At 46.9% G+C, this 19585-nt stretch overlaps 1 non-coding gene across 1 annotated transcript; it reads right to left on the minus strand.

The window, feature by feature from the left end:
- Window positions 1-226: 226 nt before the first annotated feature.
- LOC127483049 (U6 spliceosomal RNA) lies at window positions 227-330 on the minus strand. Its single transcript, XR_007909022.1, has one exon. It is a non-coding gene; the product is annotated as a U6 spliceosomal RNA (small nuclear RNA).
- Between the last annotated feature and the right edge of the window lie 19255 nt (window positions 331-19585).

Raw genomic sequence — 19585 nt, forward strand, 5'->3', positions numbered from 1 at the left:
AAAGGAGAAAGGGTGGCACAAAGGCACAGGCATGGAAGGCCAACTTCACTCAGGCAGAGCCTGCAGATGAGACTCATTTGTCTTTGCTTACTCTAATCCAGCCAGGCGCCGTGAATAGATTTGCCTTAATACAATTGTTCCCAGTCCAGTTGTTGAACGCTAAAGAGAAAAGTGACTTTCCCGCGGGTGTCTGAAATATACATCAAAATTAAAGTTTTTTTTTAAAGAAAATACAGATTGCTTCACAAATTTGTGTATCATCCTTGTGCAGGGATCATGTTAATCTCTGTATCATTCCAATTTTAGTGTATACGCTGCCCAAGTGAGCACAAACTTAAGCTTTTAAAAGTCTGGATATATGATTCCCTCATCAGATTTATTTCCGTTGAAATTATTTTTATATTTTTTTTTCAAAGATACATTTATTTATTTGAAAGGCAGAGAGGGAGGGAGAGAAAAGATCTTTTCATCCACTAGATCTCGCCCCAAATGGCCACAACAAGCCATGCTGTACCGGGCTGAAGCCAAGAGTAGAGAACTCCACCCTGGTCTCCCATGTGGGTCGCAGGGGCTCAAGCTCTGGGCCATTTTCTGAGGCCTTTCCAGGTGCATTAGCACAAAGCTGAATCAAAAATAGAGAGCCAGAACCTGAACTACCCCTCTGATATGGGATGCTGGTGTGGCAAGAAGCAGTTTAGCCCAGGGCACTACAACGCTGTCCTCTGGGCTGAAATCAGTCCACTGAAGTACGAACTACTGGGGGCACGTGGCACAGCAGTCAAGGCTCTACTTGGATGTCTGCATTTCCATTTGGAAGGTTTGGATTTGAGCCCTGGCTCCACTTCTGAGTCCAGCTTTTTTGCTAAAAAAAAGCAGCAAGTGATGGCTCAGGTACATGGATCCGTGCTACTCACGTGGCAGACTCAGATTGAATTCTCAGCGCCTGGCTTGTGGGCATTTGGGGACTGAAACTGCCACTCACATGGGCAGCTTGGGTTGAGTTCCTGGCTCCTGGCCTCAGACTGGTCCAGCTTCTTACGGATGTGGGCGTTTTGGAGGTGAACCAACAGATGGAAAATCTCTCTCTGAATCTGCCTTTCAAAATAAATAAGAATTTTTTAAAAATATGTCAACCTTTGGGTAAACTCTTGTAGGAAAACTTCAACCTACATAATCTTGCTTAAATACAAAACTAAACTTGTACCAATAACAGTTTTTCTCTATCTACAATTCCTAAGTAGCAAAAAATATATATATAAATAAAAAAATCCAACAAAATAAAAGCTACTGATGCATATTCTAAAGAGTAAAAAACAACCCTACTCTCATGTATCTGCAAACTCCATTGTAAGAAATAAAAATAATTTTTAAACTCCAAAAGAGGCTTTCAACTCTAAGAAACTCCACCTGCCTGAACTCAGTTCCCAGTATTTAAAAAGAAATCTTAAATTCTAGCTTCTGTAACTTTTTTTCAAGATTTTGTACAATTGTCTTATTAGGAAGAAAAGGACAGTACTTTATGCTTTTTCATGCTTCAACCCATTCACTCAGACATGCCAGAGCTCTCGCATGGTAGCGTTTAACATTTCTTGATTCCCATACCATAAAGGGGAACTTGACATTTCAAGTCAAAAGATGTGAGGACATTTACCAAGACCACGAAATTCTTCAGGAGGTGATTATCATGCTTTAATACTTTTCTTCAAAAATTATAAACTATTTCAAGGGCAGTGACAGTAAATTGAACTCAAGGGAATATACATGTTTAATAATGTAACTCAGATGTAAATCTATGGGGATGGTGTTGTGGCTTAAGGGATTAAGTTGCTGTGTGCAATGCTGGCATCACATATTGAAGCCAGTTTGAGTCCTGGATGTTCCATTTTTGGTCCAGCTCCCTGCTCGTGCAGCTGGTAAAGCAGCAGAAGAGACCCACATCCTCAGGTCCCTGCACACATGTGGGAGACCTGGAAGAAGCTTCTGGCTCCTGGCTTTGGCCTGGCCCAGCCTTGGCAGTTGCAGCCATCTGGGTAGTGAACCAGCAGATGGAATTCCCTCTCTCTCTCTCTCTCTCCCCTCTCTCTGTAACTCTGCCTTTCAAATAAATAAAATGAATCTTTGAAAAAAAAAAGAGAAATCTATTTTCACAAAAGTTTCAGGATGTTTAAGATGAATTTCAGAGACACAATGGGCAGTGTTCTAATGATAGAAAATACTGTTAACTATACCAACTTTAACAGAGTCAATAACACTTGCTTTTGGGTTAACTATCAGATTTTAAAATATATGCAAAACTGTTACTGCTTAAGAAAACAATATCCTGTAAGAGAGAGAAAACAGAATTTTAATCAATATATTAAAAGCTAAAAGCCTTCTCATGCAAGACAATCTCCAGTTAAAAGACACTTAGGATGGGCATTGGGCCCAGTGACTAACAAGCACCTTGGGATGCCTGCATCCCATATCACAGTGCCTGGGGTTGAGTCCCAGGTCCACTCCCAATTCCAGCTTCCTGCTACTGCGCACTCTGGGAGGCAGCAGGTGATGGCTCAAGTACTTGGATCTCTGCCACCCATATGGGAGATCTGGATTGAGTTTTTGGCCTGGCCCAGCCCTAGCTGTTGTGGGTATTTGGTGAGTGAACAAATGACGGTTTAACCTGCTGCACCACAATGCCATGGCCTCTTCAGACTTTCCAGCATCCTCCCAGTGAATTCTGATTTGTGATTTGAGACATTGATTTAGAAATCCTCGCTGAAGTGGTAAGAACAGAAAACAAAATAAATGATAATGGTGGAAATAAGGACACAAGACAACTTTCACTTGTTGATGGCATGATTCAGTACTGAGAAACCCTAAAAATCTTTATAAAAATTCTCTAGGATAAACTAGCATAAGCACATAAGATATATAAGTCTATATATCACATAGGAATAAATTTAGCAGCAATAGATTAGGATCTAAAAGATAAAAGTATAGCATATTGTTATGAATATAAAACTTCAATGCATAGAAACATCATATACTGGATAAAAAGGGTTAATATTGAAAAAATATGAATGTGATACAATAATTAAAATTGTAGCCTGATTTTTATTTATTTATTTATTTACACATCATCATTTACATTTACATCATTTCAGTAAATTGAAAGTGTGTGGCTGGCGCCGTGGCTCACTAGGCTAATCCTCCGCCTGCGGCACCGGCATCCTGAGTTCTAGTCCCGGTTGGGGTGCCAGATTCTGTCCCGGTTGCTCCTCTTCCAGTCCAGCTCTCTGATGTGGCCCGGGAGGGCAGTGGAGGATGGCCCAGGTCCTTGGGCCCTGCACCCACATGGGAGACCAGGAGGAAGCCCCTGGCTCATGGCTTCGGATCAGCGCAGCGCGACGGCGGCAACGCACCAGCTGTAGCGGCCACTTGTGGGGTGAACCAACGGAAAAAGGAAAACCTTTCTCTCTCTCTCTCTCACTGTCTAACTCTGCCTGTCCAAAAAAAAAAAAAAAAAAAGTGTATGACCATAGAACACAAAATGTAGGGTGTTATTTATTTATTTATTTATTTGAAAGTCAGAGTTACACAGAGATAGAAGGAGAGGAAGAGAGAGAGTGAGAGAGGTCTTCCCTCTGCTGGTTCACTCCCCAAATAGCCACAACAGCCAGAACTGTGCTGATCCGAAGCCAGGAGCCAGGAGTTTCCTCCAGATCTCCCACACAGGTGCAGGGGCCCAAGGACTTGGACCATCTTCTGCTTTCCCAGGCCATAGCAGAGAGCTGGATGGGAAGTGGAGCAGCTGGGACTCTAAATGGTGCCCATATGGGACAATGGCACTGTAGGCAGCAGCTTTACCTGCTATGTCACAGCGCCAGCCCCAAAATGTAGTTTTTACTTAAACAGTTACATGACTGAGGCTGTTTTTAATTTTCTTCACTGACAACCCCATTTTCCCCGTTGAATAAATTGTACTTAAATTAGTGGAGAATCTGCTCTTTCAGTGACTTCCCCGAGGCCTCTGCTGGGTGTGGCCAGGGAGCTCTGTTCAGTGCTCCAGGAGAGTGTCCACACCCAAATTCCATGTGGTTTATTCAGCTCTATTGGCATAGTATCACATTCACCTCCTCTCCTCCAAGGAGACCAATGCCTGGTTGCTAGCCCCTGTAGGTACAGTATGTCTGCAGCCACAGGAACCACACAAAGGATGTGTGCAGTGTTCAGTGTGAGCACAGATCCCGCAGCAGTGACTCTCACCAGGGAGTCAGGGAGCCCTGAGCACATGGAGCCATCCAGTGACTGCTCGAAGACCCAACCACACCCTGTGTCCTCCCATGCAGCCACAGTGTTTTCACAGTCCCGGCACACAAGCTTCCCACAGTCACAAGCACCCAGCCTCCTGTCACTTCTCCCAGCCAGACTCAAGCGTCTCCTCAGCTCATTTCTGGGCACATGGGGAGAAGCTGGCACAGCTGTTACGTATGTCCAAAATGGTGCCTGCTCTCTTTCGGCTAGTTGCAGGATGCAGGTGCCAGGTGGTTGGGGAGCGAGAAATATGCCCCCCTTTTTTCCCTCTAGGTTGGAAGGTACACAGTCCCCACAGGGCTCCAAGCTGGACTAATGCTTCCCACAGCTTTATTGCCAGTGGCTTGGGCTGCTGTAATCTGGTCTCACCTCACTCTCCAAAGCTGGTGCTGAGGCTCTCGGCTGCTAGAGCTGTGTGCGTCCACACTCTCCACATAGATCCACATTGTCCCTCTAATTTGCATGGAGTTTCCTCTGCTGTTTTCTCCCTAACTCTTCCCTGAGATTGGAGTCTCTCCATGTTGGTTTTTTTTTTTTTTTTAAAATGATCTTCCCCTAGACTAGAGCAGTAGGCTCCCTCCCTATGCCACCATCTTGGTGATTCCAACCTGCTTTTCTTTCCTTTTCAAATGGACTAAGGGAGATATATAAAGCTAATTTTTAAAAGAACTATTTATTTATTTAGAAGTCAGAGTGAAAGAGACATACAGAGAGAGGCAGAGACAGAGAGAGGTCTTCCATCTATATAAAGGTTCACTCCCTAAGTGGCCACTACAGCCCTGGCTGGGCCAGGCTGAAGCCAGAAGCCAGGAACTCCATCCCAGTCTCACATACGGGTGGTATGGGACCAAATGCTTGGTCCATCTTCTGCTACCTGCCCAGGAGCCAGATTGGAAGCAGAGCAGCCAAGGACTCAAACTGGTGCTACATTATGGGATGCCAGTGTCCCAGAGGCAATTTAACCTGCTGTGCCACAACACTGGCCCCATAAGACTATTATAAAGATCAAAATGTCCCACAGACTTTGGCAATAGATTGTTTAGGGACAGAGTAGGGAAGGAGGATATTGAAATTCCATAAAGCTATTGAGGCTAAAATAGTGAATCCATAAATACAATCGCTACAAACTGGAAATTACTGATCAGCAAAACTGCAAGCTACTGGATCAGTCAATTGTGGTGCATTTACACAATGAGCATGAATTATCTATAACATCACACACGCTGTGGGCTTAATGTGCCCTGAATTTCACATGTGAAATTAATCCCCACGGGGGTGCTATTTAGAAGTGAGGTCTTTTGGGAAGTGAGTTGCTCTCTCGAACAGATTAGTGCTTTGTCAAAGGGCTGCAGGGGACTGGGCCAGGAGCTCTTTATTAGCTCTACTGCCCTCCTGCCAGGTGAGGGCGCTGCAGCAAGGGCCCCCACCAGCCACAGAATTTGCAAGTAGTTTGGTGTTCCAGCCTCCACAACTTTCGGAAAATAAATTCTGGTTTTCCCTAAAGTATCGTCTCTTTTTTGTTATAGCACCACAAATAGACTGAGACAACATAAAAAACACATGCACTATTGAGTAAACAAAAGCAGACACTGAATGAAAAAAACTGGATACAAGAGAGAATATATCACATGATTTCATGTGTATAAAGTATAAGAAAAGGTGAAAGGATCTATGTTGTTAGAAATAGGGTACTGATTACCCTTAGCATATAAAGTAATTAGAATGGAACATGAGGGCAACTCACAGGTCTCCTTCCCCTTCTTCAAGATTTATTCATTTATTTGAAAGGCAGAGGGAGAGAGAGAAAGAGATCCTCCATCTGCTGATTCATACTCCCCAAGCACTTGCAACAGACAGACAGGTATGGGTCAGGCAGAAGCCAGGTGCCAAGAATTCCATCTGGCTCCCAAACCAGTGGCAGGGGCCCAAGAACTTGGGCCATCCTCTGCTGCTTTTCTAGGCACATTAGCAGGGAGCTAGATTGGAAGTGGAGCAGCCGGGAGTCAAATCTCCCCCTATGGGAGGCCAGTGTTGCAAGTGGTGGCTCAACTGACTGCACCACAATTCCAGCCCCCTTTGGGTTCTTAAACAGATTACACAGGAGTGGTATTCATGAATATTCAATGAGCTATCATTTATTTGTATACTTTCCTACATGTATAATAGCATTTAGTGAGTAGGCATTACTCATAAGGAATTATTGCAAATAATAATAAAAAGGAAACCAATAAAGAAAATATTCTTAGGCAACAAACACACGTTTTGCAGAGGAACAATGCTAATGGCTCATATGCGTATGAAGATCTTTTCATCGAAGTACCTAGAGTCCAGTTCTAAAAAGGCAAGGTTTAACATCTGGCCAAATCCTGGTTAAAACTGCCTAATCTCTCAAGCTTCAGTTTCCTCCCCTATAAAATGGAGATAAGGATGGTGCACACCTTGCAGGGTCACGAAGGTTGAGTGAGAAAAGACATGGACTTTTGAGAACCAATTCTGACACACAGTAAGTTCCCAGTGACCGACAGCAGCATCAGCAGTACTACACCCATATTAAAGAAGGAAAAAGAAACCTAAAAGGCAGTACTGAGGCCAGCATTGTGGCACAGTTGGTTAAGCTTCTGTCTTCCAGTGGCATCCCAGTGGGAGAGTCAGTTCACTCCCTGCTGCTCAGCTTTCTGTCCAGCTCCCTGGTAATGCGCCTGGAAAAGCAACAGAGGATGGCCCACGTACTTGAACCCCTACCACTCACATGGGAGACCTGGATGGAGTTCCTGGCTCTTGGGCTCAACCCCAGCTGTTGTAGCCATTTGGGGAGTATACCAGCAAATGGAAGAATGCTCAATCTCAATTATTCTCTTTCTCTCTCTCTCTGTAACTCTGTTTTTCAAATAAATAAAATCAATCTTTTTTTAAAAAAAAAGGCAGCATTTCTTTTTATACATCAGATTAGCAAAAATTTAGGGAAAAATCTAGGGAAATAGATCCTCACATGTCTTTGGTGAAAATGAGAGTTGTTATCACATAATCACATTAATGATTCAAATAAAGAATTTTGAGGATTTGGAGTAACAATTTCAGGAAATAAATGAATAGTGGTTACTCTGATTGTTTTTTGGGGGGAGTTACTCCTTTTTTGAAAGAGTAAAGAACAGCAATATTAAAAATTTTTTAAATGGGTGTGGAGCATATTCAGGGACATGAAACCTCTCCGTGTGACACTGTAACGGTGGACACGTGTCACTATACACCTGTCCAGACGTTTGGAACACACAGCTCCAAGGCTGAGCCCTGCAGCAAACGCTGGCCTTTGGGTGACTGAGCGGGGTCAGTGCTGGAAGGCATGCCTCACTGTTGGGGGATGCAGGTCGTGGCAGGGAGTATTTGCAAAATCTCCACCTTCCTCTCAACTTTGCTAAAACTTCTCCAAAAAATGAAAGTCTTTACAAAAGGAAACAGAAGCTGTGAGTAGGAATGCTAAAAGACAAGAAGGGAAGGAGAGGAGTCTCCTGCTGCCTCCCCACCACTTCTGGGGTTGAGGTAAGGTCCACACTGAGCACAGGCACTGCTTAATGTGCCTGTCCCACCACTCAGCTCTGCCCCCTGGACACTGCATGAGTGACCACTTCAGTTTCTTTCATCTTCTCAACCCTACCCTGTGGTCTTACTAGCTCAGCCTTGGCACATGCATGAATGCCTCCCTCACAAGCACTCCTACCGCCTTTCACCTCATTCGTTGCATTTCAACTTAAAAATCTTTCCATCCAGAAAACCTTTCGGGATTTCTTTCCTACATCCCTTCTATCCTGTCCCACCTCCCACTCCTCCCCTGTGTTCCATATGCCTTCATCTTCCCTTATCAGAGCCTCATTGCATGCACACTTACCAGGTACATCACAACTTTCTACTTACAGGCTGATTCCTAGGCTGCACGTTGTAAATGTTTTCTCATGCCCCGCCTACTTGTCTCCCCACAGTCCTCTCTGAGGCTCCCAGCAATCAGTGATCTGTTTTATTATATTTTTAAAGATGTATTTATTTATTTGAAAGTCATAGTTACACAGAGAGAAAAGGAGAGGCAGAGAGAGAGAGAGAGAGGTCTTCCATCCGATGGTTCACTCCCCAATTGGCTGCAACGGCCAGAGCTGCGCTGATCCAAAGCCAAGAGCTTCCCCAAGGTGTTCCCACACGGGTGCAGGGGCCCAAAGACTTGGGCCATCTTCTACTGCTTTCCCAGACCATGGCAGAGAGCTGGATCGTATGTGGAGCAGCCAGGACTTGAACCGGGTACCCACATGGGATGCTGGTACTGTAGGTGGCAGCTTTACCGGCTTTGCCAGAGCGCTGGTTCCATTTTTTTTTTTTTTTAAGATTTATTTATTTATTTCACAGGCAGAGTTACTGGGAGAGGGAGATATCTTCCATCCGCTGGTTTATTCCTCAAATGGTCGCAATGGCTGGAGCTGGCTGGGCCAATCCAAAGCCAGGAGCCAGGAGCTTCTTCCAGGTCTCCCACATGGGTGCAGGGTCCCAAGCACTTGGACTATCTTCTACTACTTTCCCAGGCCATTAGCAGGGAGCTGGATTGAAAGTGGAGCACTCAGGATTTGAACTGGTGCCCATATGAGATGCTGGCACTGTAGTTTTACCCAGTATGCTACAGTGCTGGCTCCCAGTGATCTGCCTTTTGTCCCAAGAGATTGATTTGTATTATCTATAATTGTATAGAAATGGAATCTTGGAATACACACTTATTTGCCTTATTTTTTTAAAGAATTATTTTATTTATTTGAAAGACAGAGTTACAGAGAGAGGTAGAGCCAGAGAGAGGTCTTCCATTCCACTGGTTCAGTCCCCAAATGACCACAATGGCCAGAGCTGAGCTGATCCGAAGCCAGGAGCCAGGAGCTTCTTCTGGGTCTCCCACATGGGTGCAGGGGCTCAAGAACCTGGGCCATCTTCTACTGCTTTCCCAGGCCATAGCAGAGAGCTGGATCAGAAGAGGAGCAGCTGGGACTTGAACCGGAGCCCATATGGGATGCCAGCACTGCAAGCTGGGGCTTTAACCCACTGCACCACAGCACCGGCCCCTCTCTTATGTCTTTCAGTATTAATATTCTGAGATTCAACCATATGACTGCTTGGTATTGTCCATTCATTTTTATTACCAAGAAGTATTACATAGCATTGATACATCTCAATTTGTTCTTTCCCACATTGAAGGACACATGTGTTATTTTCAGTTTAGGGTTATTACAAGTAAAACGTCAGGGAGTAGATTTTTGCAAAAGTTTATATATATATATGTGTGTGTGTGCATGTGTGCATGTGTGTGTGTGTATAGATTTCCACCCTTTTGAGTAAACACCTATGAATAGAAAGAATCACATTACATATATTTACCAGACACATACATTTAACCCAGCCATTAAAATGCCAAGATGCACACATCTCATATCAGATACCTGAGTTTAATAGCTGACTCTGGCTCCTGACTCCTTTTATTTTAAGATTTATTCTTTATTTATTTGAAAGGCAGAGTGAGAGTGAGAGAAGGAGAGACAGCGAAGGTGATCTTCCATCACCTGGTTCACTTCACAAAGGGTCGCAATGGCTGGGTGGGGTTGGACCAGGCCAAAGCCAGGAACCTGAATCTCCAGTCCTGTCTCCCTTATGGGTGGCAGGGGCCCTAATACATGGGGCCATCTTTCACTGCTTTCCCAGGCTCATTAGCAGGGAGCCGGATCAGAAATGGAGCAACCGGGACTTGAACCGGGGCTCTGATATGGGATGCTCACATCGCAGGAGGCGGTTTAACCCACTGTGCCATGACACTGGCCCCAGCTCCTGATGCCTAATTAGCTAATGTGAACCCTGGGAAGCAGCAGGTGATGGCTCAAGTAATGGGGCTCCTACCACCCATATGGGAGACTTGGATTGAGTTCCCAGCTCCTGGCTTTAGCCTGAGCAGCCCTGGCTGTTGTGTTTGAGGACTGAACAAGTAAATAGCTTTCTCTCTCTCTCTCTCTCTCTCTCTCTCTCTCTCTCTCTCTCTCTCCTCTTTCAATCTTCTCTCTCTCTGCCTCTCAAGTCAATAGAAAAAAATTTTAAAATGTTTTGGAACTAGATGAGATGATGGTTGCAAGACATTTTAAAAAAATAAAATAAACTGTTTTCAAAACTATTTGCACCATTTTATATTTCCAGGGCATGAGAGTTGCAGTTAATCTGCATGTGTGTGAACACTTGGTATTGCCAGTTTAAAAATTTGATTCACCCTAACATTAGGTATGTAATAGTATCTCAGTGCAGCTCTCCTTTCTCTGGAGCTCTGATCTGAGAACCCTGGCCATCCCTCCAAACTCATGGCTTCACCTCCCCAAATAATTAGAGTTCTGGCTTTGTATGGGCTCCCACACCCACTCTGAGCTGTGGCTTGGAAATTCTCCAGCAATAAGGTGGAGAAATATCAGGACTATCCTCATTTATTTCTATTCTTTAAAAATTTCTATTCTACATTGCTTGGTGTACAATATCTCGGAAGCTATTTTTTTTTAAAAATAGTTTTGTCAGGTTTTTAATTTTTTAAATATGTATTTATTTATTTGAAAGTCAGAGTTACACAGAGAGAGAGGAAGAGGAGAGAGAGAGAGGTTTTCTATCCGCTGGTTCACTTCCCAGTAGGCTGCAACGGCAGGAGCTGTGCTGATTAGAAGCCAGGAGCCAGGAGCTTCTTCCTGGTCTCCCACACTGGTGCAAGGGCCCAAGCACTTGGGCCATCTTCTACTGCTTTCCCAGGCCACAGCAGAGAGCTGGATCCGAGTGGAGCAGCTGAGATTCGAACCGGCACCTATATGGGATGCCGGCACTGCAGGCGGTAGCTTTACCCACTACGCCACAGCACGGGCCCCAGGTTTTTAATTTAATCCCCTAGCTCCCTAGGCACAATTCACATTCATTTTTTAAACTTCTTATTTATTTATTTGAAAGGAAGAATGACAGAGAGACAATGAGAGGGGAGAGAGAGACAGAGACAGAGCAAAAGACAGAGAGATGCCATCTATCTGCTAGTTCAATTCCCAAATGGCAACAACTGCCAGGACTGGGCCAGGCTGCAGCCAGGACCCAGGAACTCCACTGGCTCTATCACATGGGTAACAGGAATCCAAGTACTTGGGCCATCTTCTAGTGTTTTCCCAGGCACATTAGCAAGGAGTTGGATTGGAAGTGGAGCAACTGGGACTCCAACTTGCACTCTGTTATGGGATGCTGGAGCTGGGAGCAGCGGCTTAACCCACTGCACCACAGCCTTCTCTGCTACTACGCTGGCCCCCACATTCTTGTTAATCCATCTTGTCTTAGATCACAAGCCCTACTTTTGACAACTCTGAGATTCAATTAAAATCATATAACTGAAAAAAAAAAGCTAACCATTCATAACTGAATCTTCCTCACTGAATTGTTTCGGTTAGTTAATTTTTTAAAATAAGGTGCCAGGGTAGGCATTTGATGTAGCAATTATTACACCCATGGCGATGCCCCCATTCCATATTGGTATGCCCGGGTTCAAGTCCCAGCTCTGTTCCCAATTTCATCTTGTTAATGTGCACCTGAGAGGTGGTGGATGATAACCCAAATGGTTGAGTCCCTGCCACTCAAATGAGAGACCTGAACTGAGTTCCTGGCTCCTGGCTTTGGTCTGGTTCAGCCTACACCATTGCAGGTATCTGGGGAGTGAATCAACAGGTGACGGCTTGCTCTTTGTATCTCTGTGTGTCACTCTGCCTTAAATAAACAAATTAACTTTAGAAAAAGAAAAGCAGTTGCCAATAATAAAAAGTAGGGAAGTTTTCACATAAAAATCCAGAATGTCCTGAGACATTCTCTGTGGACAACTGGAGGGTGTTCAGGAGGCGGACCTTGCCCCAGTTACATTCTTCCTTCTCGACCATGGCCAGTGTCCTCCGTGGCTGCCTCCACAGATTTCCCAGCCCTCTGGATTCCTATTGTGTGCAGGCAATCAGGGACTCTGGCGAGGGTCAGAGAGTGGGAGGACACTCTGGTCTTCTCCTTGCTGGTTTACTGCAGGTTGGCTTAAGTCTTTCCTAAGGCTGCCGCTTTGGGCAAATGGTCTTATCCATACTGCTGACTCTTTGGAGCACAATGAGCCTGTGGAGGTGCAGGGGAGCTGAGAATCACAGAGGTGGACCCTGTTGTCCTGACCAGAGAGTTTTCTGCAAAAATTCTGCTTCCTGGGTATCAAGCTAAGAATGCAACCTGTAACTTTCCCTCTAAAGCTCCAAGGGAGAACAGGACATTCAGGACTTGAAATCCCTCCCTTGCCTTTCCCAGTTTCTTTTTGCTGAGGGAGAAAGAGGGAGTTATCTTGAGGTGTGCATCCAGATTAAATTAATTGTATTCCTAGAGATTCTGTTTTGTTTACATCCTGACTTTGAGATGAGAGTTTCATCGGTATCATCAGGATCACCTCCCACCGTCTAGGCTACTTACACGTGTTCCGACAGCTCTGAGCAGGAGGGTCCTTAAAGGAGATACGAATATTAGGCACCATCTTCTCATACTCTGCACTCTGTGATCTCAGCTTAACAATATTCAGTTCTGGAACACACACTCACACATACAAGTTTGTATACGCATTTTTGCATCTAAACTCACCCTTCTCCACACTTCTCTTCAGCAGCTATGTAGCCTCTACCTGCACCCTTCTAAATACGCACACAGAATATTCAACTAACTAGACCAACAATCGCTTTTTTTGCATAGAAACTAGAATCTTGAAGAAATAAAATGCTGAAGAATTTTCTTGGATTTTAGATCTCTAAGACAAAGACAAAACTGCCAAGATTAAGGAAAGCTGCAAATGTGGAGATTGCGAGATACATGATCTATGGATTCACTACCCAAGAGCTGAGTTCAGGTCAAAGGGCAAGAAGAAGTAGACAATGTTCCATTACAAGCCTATATTCTGGGGAAAAAAAAGAAAGAAGAAAGATTAATCATTGATCCATTTACATCTCAAACAGCATTTATTCCCTGAAAAAATTTATAAATAATAATAAAAACTGTTCTTTCAAATTTAATATTTTCATAACTAAGTATTTCCTAGGACTTGGAAATATTTTATGTCCGAAGTATATGTCCAACTCATAGCACACTGGAGAATCAATGAATTCCTCCCAGGGTTAGGCAAACCACTTCCTGCTTCTGCATAGTGTGGTGGACAGAGGTAGGACAATCTCCAGGTAACTCTCCAATTCAGTGGCTCAAGGAATGACAACTGGCTTGTGGACTTCAGAAGAAGTCATTAGAAAGTAATGCTTTTATGGCATTAACATTGAGACATTTCAAGAAGAAATAGAGACAATCAAAGACTTCTGTAGTAGGCATTCTACCTGGTGGCACAAGGAATAAGCTACAATTTGGTGTATGGGATGGATAAACTGGATCATATCAATGACATTTATGTCTTAAAACCTACTCTTGCTATTTGAATTACAGTGATAGTCTCAGTCACTACTTCTGTCCCCCTTGCAGAAGTTCTGGGCAATCATCTGTGGATAGTAACCTGAACTTCTCCCATCTCGCTCCTACCTTAGATTTCCTCCCCAAACCTTCCTCTCATTCCAACCCATCTGGTAAGAAGCCACCTCGCCTTGCTTGTGATAGATGGAATTATCCTCCTTACCCTACAATATATTTTTGTCACTGTGTTGCACACTGATTTAGATTGCTTTCTTAGTAATTTTGCATACATCTGATTGTTTCAATAAATGCGTGTCATCTGCTAAATCCTACCAATTTATGCACTTTGTTTAGTTTTTTCATTCGGTTCTATGTCCTATTTTCCCAAAAGGCTGCAGCCACCTCCCTGAGACAGTACATACAGAGCAGGAATCTTGGCTTTTTGGTTCACATCCAAAATGGCATTCAGTGAAACCTGCTCATAGGTATGTAACTGATAAAAATAGGCCTGCTAAAATTCACCAACTCTGTCCATCCCTTAGTGAAATAATGGGCTTAGTTGACAACCACCTGTGGACAGACATGCCCCCAAGACAGACACTGAATATCATGAGTCTCTGAGAGAGTATTATTACTGAAAACCATAGAATCTGAATCAGAGGCTTCATATAAATATCACCTTTTTATTTTTATTTATTTATTTATTTATTTATTTTTTAAAAAAGACTGCCCCAGAACGGAGCTCAGCTCTGTGTCAGAGGATCATGGTTAACACCACAGGAACCCAATAGGCAAAACCCAGAACCAGGAAAATGAAACAAAATAAAGGCTTTTATTTTATTTTATTTTATTTGAAAGAGTTACAGAGAGAGGCAGAGACAGAGAGAGAGGTCTTCCATCCGCTGGTTCATTCCCCAGATGGCTGCAACAGCTGGAGCTGTGCCAATCTGAAGCCAGGAGCCAGGAGCTTCTTCTGGGTCTCTCACGTGGGTGCAGGGGCCCAAGGGCTTGGGCCATCTTCTACTGCTATCCCAGGCCATAGTAGAGAGCTGGATCGGAAGAGGAGCAGCTGGGTCTCGAACTGGCACCCATATGGGATGCAGGCGCTTCAGGCCAGGGCTTTAACTCTGCGCCACAGCACCGGTAAAGGCCATATTTCTTCAAGAAAATGCAAGGAAAAATAAAGGAGGGAACCTTGGCTTGGGGAAGGACTCTGGATTAAGAGAATTCAATGACACATTGACTATACGTGTAGGATCTGTCTGGATCTTGATGAAAACAAACTAACTGAAAAAAAAAAAAAAACCAAGTAAAAAGAACAGCAACTTTATGAGACAATCAAGGAAATGCACCTGACTTATTGCATGATATCCAGAAGTATTGTCAGAGTGGGGTTAAGCTGCTGCCTAGAACACCATGATCCCATATCTGAGCTCAGGTTAGTCCCAGCTGTTTCATTTCCAATCCAGCTCCCTGGTAACGCACCTGGGGAAACAGCAGAGCCTGCCCAACTCCTGGGCCCTGCCACCCATATGGGAGACCTGGACGGAGTTCCTGATTCCTGGACTCACCCAGCTCAGCTGTGGTTACTGAGGTCGTTTGGGGAATGAAGCAGCAGCCAGATCTCTGTCTCTGCTTTTCTGCCTTTCAAATAAGTAAAATCAATCTTAAAACAGTTTTGTTGATTTTATAGTTTTGATTGCAGCATAACAGCTATCTGTATACAAACACATATACACAAAAAAGAGATCTTATCTTTCACATAAAAGAGTTCTTATCTTTTAGGAATCATGTGGACTAAATGGCAGGATTTCTGGGATTTGTGGTGGAGAGCATGGGATGAAGATTATAGATTTAAATAAAGCATCACGAATTAATGGCTATTGTAACAGAGATGGATACGTGTGGGTTCTTTGCTTTCTACTTTGGTGAGAATTTGAAATTGACCATATTTGTTTTTGAATTAATAAGAAATATTTCTTTTCCCAACGCACCATATTTACTCTAGCATCATATTGCAAATTTAAATGATGACGCATGCTAATATTTGGAACAATAGCAATAATAAAGCAGCTTACACCACAGTGAAATTTGTGGTCTCATTTCTTCCTTCTTGGTAGGTAGGCACTATTCGATTCTCCAATTCACAGATGAGGAACCGAAGTTGAGAAAAGCCCAGGCCACGGCAGGGAGTGAGCGGTGGCCAAGGACTAGAGCTTCAGTCTCCGAACACCAAATTCCAGGTCCTTCCCCTGGCGCGAGGAAGCTTTTAAAGGAAGCAAAGGAGTGAGATAAAAAGAACGCTGACCAAACACCAACTTCTGGAGAGTGCGGAGAAGCCCTGCACGGCCGGCCGGGGAAATTCTTACTCTCCTTGGCCACCAGATGGCGGAGGCTACCCGCCGCCCGGAGCAGCGCGGCGCGCTCAGCCCTCCAAGGAAGGGCTGCAGCGCGACCCGGGGAACCGAGGGCGAGGCGCGCTCTGCTCTCCGCCAACCGCGTAGCAAACCTGGGTCGCGCTTAAAGTTACAAAGATCACTGTGTGAGCTCTGTTTCCTCCATGGGGCTTACAGAAGAATTTGGGGACTTTTAAAGGAGGCAAAGGGAAATTAAATCGTGTCGGGGAGGCGCTGCAGAAAACAAGCTGTGGCCCGCGCCGTGGTGGCGGTTGGAGATCTGACACACGCAGCGGCGCCTTTGGAGACCAGCGCCGGGGGCCTGCTCGGCATCTGGCTCAGCTAAACCCTTCCCTGGGTTAACTCAATACGCGTCCTTGGCGGCGCGCTCAGGGTTCGCAGGCCGGGAGAAGGAGGGGTGTGTATGCGAGTGAGTTTTCTCTTGAGCTGTGTAGTCGTAGGGAGAAATTAGGTGGCCGTGAAGGTCGGAGATCATCGTCCTACAACACACACACACACACACACCAGCAATGGTGTCTAACTTCAGGCTGCCCACCAACCGCTTAGCGTGTACGCCCCGGAGCAAATCCAACCCGTCTTGGCTTGGGACGCTCAGGAAGCCCCGGGAACCCCGAGCGCGCGCGCGCTGTCCCTGCCTCTGGGGGCGGCGACAGGGTATCTTATCTTAAACCCCCCCCCCCCCGCCCCCGAGAGAGACTGGCGCAGACGGATGGGTTCCTCGGATTGGAGTACCCGTCTCTCGTTCCCCGGCTGGATCTGGGGACCTTGAATATTTGCAAGTGTAAACTTAAGGGATGCGGGAGTAGGCAGATGGGTAATTGATGGATGAGGAATTCAGTCGGGGTTAGCAACCGGATTTTTGCCGATTGCCTTTTAACACAGGCCTTCGATGATTTCGAAATCTCGGCGGTGTGGTAGTTAAACTTTCGGAGTCGTTCGGAGACAGAGCGCGCCGGGGAAGGAGAGGGACGCACAGCGGCCACGCGAGTGGAGAAGGGATGCTTTTCATTTTTATCCCTACCGGTGGCTGAGTGGTGACACGCGGGATCGCTTTTCTTCCAGAGCGTTTCCTGGACACCCGCAGAGATGTTTAAAAAAATGCCTCGGAGCCTTCAAGGCGCTGCACCGGAGAAGGAAGACTGTGCACCTGCCTTCACCCGGGCGTAAAGCGACTCAGAGACAGACGGGGAAGCTGGGACCAAGGGGACTAGGAGAAGCGTGGCTGCGCAGTTCAAACGGGCTCCAAACCCCCCGCCAGGCTGAATAGGGCCAGCTGGGTAGTCTGCAGCTTCCCCGGCTCCCCAGGCTCACTCCTACCCTTTGCGCCTTTCCCAGTACTCCCTGCAGACGGTGGCGACTGCGCTCCCCACCCCCAGACAGCCACCCCAGCAGTTCTACACCTAGCAGGAGGCATCCTGGAACAACAGGGAGCGGACTCGTGCCGCCGCGGGGTGGGAGTCGGAGCAAGGCCCGGCTGCGAAGTCTCTCCCAAACAGAAAACGGTTACAGGGAGAGACTGGTGGGCTGCAACCACTCAAGTGTTAGGTGGTTTCATTAGGACACACGTGGAGACGCCAAGGGACTATTTCCAACGTCCAGGCGGATCCTCCGTGCACGGCCTTTTCTCGTTTCTTTGCTATGCATTTGCTTTCTTCTTTATTTTTGTTCGAGGCAAGGGCGGAGAAGCGACCCGTGGCGAGCCGGGGTCTTGGCCCGCGCGGGGAGCGCCGACTGCCCGAGCGCAAGCGCGGGGACCCTGGCGGGCACCGCAGACGCGCGGGGCGCCGAGCCCTTGATCTTTATTTAAATGGAGGCTTGTTTATCGATGTCATCCTAGGAGGATTAATTAGATACATCTCTTCACAATTTGGTGTCTGACACTCCATCTTAGGAATGCCTTATCACAGGGTGTTAATTGGGGCCGCTCAGCCGCTTACGTTTCCATTAAACACTGTGAGGGACTTTTCACAAGTACTAGGTTCTTTTGACTGTACGGTGCAAAAACATGCAGGGCTCGAAGCAGGCGAGGGCAGACTCTGCTTTCCCCCGAGAGTGGCTCCATTTCCCGGCTTTCCAGAGGGCGGAAAGGGGAGCGCACAGTTCTGAAATTCCACCGCACCTTCCACTTCGCGCCTGCTGGAAGCGCACGGAAGGGGGCGGGTCGGCGCTGGCGACCAGGTGAGGCAGACTTTTGAGTCTCCCGGCCCGAGACTAAACCTATCAGCCACAAGAAATACATGTGGACAAGCAAATCTGCACAACCGCTCTTCCCGGCTCCCTGGCAGCGTTGCGGTCGGCTTTGAGCACGCACAGTCGGAGACGCGGCGCCCACGTCCCAGCCTCCCAAGGTCACCGGCAGCGCTGGAAGAACTTGGGCCCCAGAAAGATCCGGGGGGTGGGAGCCCGGATTGCCCAGGGACGAGCTCCCGGCGGCCTTAATTGGGCGCAGAAGGGGAGGAGGTCCCGGCGGATGGCTCGCCTCCCAGCAGCTAATCCTCTTAGCAGCTGCATTTCCGTGCGGTGCAGTTAGCAAAATGACTCTCCCAGCCAGACCTTTACCCTGGCGGGGTGAGAATGGGACTGGGAAGGTTTGCAAGCTGGGCCTGAAGCCGTCTGCTGATAAGCCTGGCGGGACGTCTGGCGGGGGACAAAGGGCCCTCCGCCCCACTGCTGGGTTTAACTCTTCGAGTCGGCCCAGAGTTCGGGACCAGGCGTGCGGGGGCCCCTTCGTCCTCCCAGGAGCGGAGCTGAGCGCGAGCAGAACCGCTCTCCGGGCACCGTCCGCAGAGAAGCCATGCGCGGGACGCTCAGGAGCCCCCTGTCCACAGCGCGCGGGCCCCAGAGGATGCCTGCCTGCAGGGTTGCCGGGGGCGGTGTGCCTAGGGTTTCGGTTCTGAAAGCCGCAGGGGAGAACAGAAGCCGAGCTACCGGCAGCCAGCCCGCCGCGCTTCGGGGACCCGGAACTTGTGGGCGCTCCAAGGGCAGCGGGGGTTCCCGGGGAGCCTATGTAGGCCCAGGGCTGCGGAGCCCCAGAGAAGCCCGGAGAACTAAGCGACCAACGGCCTTGGCCGAGGCCGGAGGGTAGGGGGGAAATGGGAGGTTTGGGTGAAATCCGACACGGGCAGTCTTCCACTTCGGCGGCCACCGTCTCTCCCCACCCCCAGCCAACACCTATTGTCCAGACTTCCCGGTGGGGTGAGGAAATAGCCCCATTCACGGTCAACGAAAAAAAGATAAACAAAAGCACCCCCACCCCCACCCCCTCAGGTCTGGAGATCGAGTTAGATTCCGGAGCCTTCCCCGGTAGGGGCCTGGCAGGGTCGGGCCAAGGGGCTTGGAAGGCAGTGTTCCACCTGGAAAAGGTTGGAGGAGGAAGCAACAGGAGAACCCGGATC

Source organism: Oryctolagus cuniculus, chromosome 4 (assembly GCF_051225735.1).
Source record: "Oryctolagus cuniculus isolate XC-2025 breed Fujian yellow rabbit chromosome 4, ASM5122573v1, whole genome shotgun sequence".
NCBI lineage: Eukaryota > Metazoa > Chordata > Mammalia > Lagomorpha > Leporidae > Oryctolagus > Oryctolagus cuniculus.